Source organism: Triticum dicoccoides, chromosome 3A (assembly GCF_002162155.2).
Source record: "Triticum dicoccoides isolate Atlit2015 ecotype Zavitan chromosome 3A, WEW_v2.0, whole genome shotgun sequence".
Taxonomy (NCBI): Eukaryota; Viridiplantae; Streptophyta; class Magnoliopsida; order Poales; family Poaceae; genus Triticum; species Triticum dicoccoides.
Window position 1 is genome coordinate 727,640,434 of NC_041384.1, and position 2,526 is coordinate 727,642,959.

Here is a 2,526-nt window from a genome sequence, read left to right on the forward strand (position 1 = left end):
CCCCCAGAGGCAACCTTCCATTGCAACCCGATTCCAGCGGGCTATGCTAGTGTCTTGGTTGATGAGGTGGTGGACCAATATTCGGGGCTAGAGCTTGACATTCCTGGAGGTGACGATGAGCACACACTGGGAGAGGCCAACCATCGTATCATCCTATGGAGAAAGGATTGCATCATCTTTCGAAGGCCACCGACACCGTGTCATCCGACTCCTCGTCGAAGTCCCCCACCGAGTCAGCAGACTCCCGCTCCTCCAAGTCCACCAACGCGTCAGGCCACTCCTCCTCGAAGTCCGGCACAGCTTCAGGCCACTCCTCCTCCTCCAAGTCCAGCAAAGCGTCAGGCAACTCCTCCTCCAAGTCCGGCACAGCTTCAGGCCACTCCTCCTCCAAGTCCGGCACAACTTCAGGTCACTTCTCCTGCTCCAACTTAGCCGCGTCAGCCGTCTTCGCCGCCTCAGCAATCACGAAAGAGAGCCGCCTCAGCTATGGTGCATAGCGGTACAAGTCGAGGTAGTACTGGAGGTACAGGCGGAGGCAAGCGATTTCAATATGGTCCAAGCCTCGCGCCTCTTCCGCAGAGGCCTTACGACAAGTCCGAGGAGGAAAACATAGCCATATCGAAGGCCGAGGTGGAAGCCCATTTTGCACCGAAACCGCCACCGCCGCCAAGGGAGAGAGTGCCTGTGGAAAAGATTGACCACTTCATTCGTATGGCTAGAGCACTAGCTCCCAAGCCTGTTGACACAGACTATGAGCGCCACATCAAGAAGTTAAATCGAGCACGTCTACAGAAAGAGGCGAGCTCGAGCTCGAGCAAATCAGCTGGCAAAAGGAGCGGTAAAACCGTTCCCCAGCTGGGAGAACAGGCGGCGCAATCAATCCTCCCGCTTGTTATGCCAACAACACATGAGAGTAGGCGCGCCCAATATTATTGTGGGCAAACCGTTAACGTTCCCGGGGTGGGTGATGTGGTAATAATCGAGGAGCATATTGCGCAGGCTGAAGCGATCGGGATCACTGTTGGACAACTCCTCGATATCGAGCCCATGTCTCCGACTAGAGAGGAGGAAATAAAACGGAAGTATGTCCTGGGCCAACCTTTGGTCGAGCCAGACGAGGTCAAGAACCTCCCAACGAGAATGTATGAATTGCATCGATGGTACATGGACATTACCAAGATTTCCAATCGAGAGTCCCTCATGGTGAATGTCAAGGAGGAGCATTACTACAATGAGAAAGCTCTGGCCGTTGAGTATTCAGAACTGTTTCTGCTATACAATCAAGACGCACTCGACAAATCTATCGTCAGTTGCTATTGTCTATAAGTGATTTCTTTCTGTAATTTAAGTCTCAAGCTAGCTGTAGTGATCATTTTGATCAACCATTACTTGTAATTATCCTCACTATATTCTTTTATGTGGTATTATGCAGGATGAAGATTTATGAAATGAAAAAAGGTGGACGCTATGGCATTGGGTTCGTTGACCCAAATACCATTAATGAATACACATGGAAAATAGATTCATATTACGAAAAAAAGTGTAGAGGAAAGCATGCTAGAGTTCTTCAAGCACCTCAAATACAATGAAGATATACTACTTCCTTACAACTTCGAGTGAGCCACATTGTCTTGTACTACAAATTCTGTTTTTGCCTACTAGCTAGCTACATGTTTTTGCTTATATATGTCCGCTTAATTAAGACATGCAAACGTGTGTGCATGCAGATTTCACTGGATCTTGTTAATCATTGAAGTTGATGAAGGAACAGTTGAAGTACTAGACTCACTACTTAAGAAAGCATGTGACTACACCATCGTGAAGGGGATAGTCAACAGGTAATTTCAATCATTATTAACTATATCTCGGCCTATTTAATTAGTTCTTCATTTCCTAATAACAACTATTTAATAACCCATTTATTCAATTTTTTTGTCGGCGGCAGGGCTTGGGCAAAGTTCATCAGGGTCACTCCAGGCCCATGGAAACAAAGTCTGGAATGGTATCGACCAGGTGCGGGAGAAGCTCCTAACAGAGAAGCGCATAGAAGCAATTCAAGAGGAAATAGCGGGATTTTTGCTCGACCAGGTCATAGATCCCAAAGAAGAATACTATTACCCGCTACCGCCCTCGTGAACCACTTCCAATTGTTATCGTGCTCCGAAGGCACCAATTAGGAGAAATTGTTTGTAATTGTTATCGCGCTATTCGTGACCCTGGGTGAGGAATAGTTATTCTTCAGCCCCCTCTATTTTACCATCAATGCACCATAATTTTACGTTCCGTAAGTTTTGTCTTATTTCCTACACAAAAAGGGACCGTAAGAAAAAATATATAAATGCCGTAAAAATATTTTATGTTATGTAAAATTACAAACGTAAAAGCATAGTCTAAAATACACATAAACTGCAAATTTTCTTGTCTTATGACCTATATTTTTATTTTTTATGTCAAATTTTATGTAGTGAATCAATAGGAATGTAACTATTTGAATTCCAAACGTAATTTAATTATGAAATGATCGTA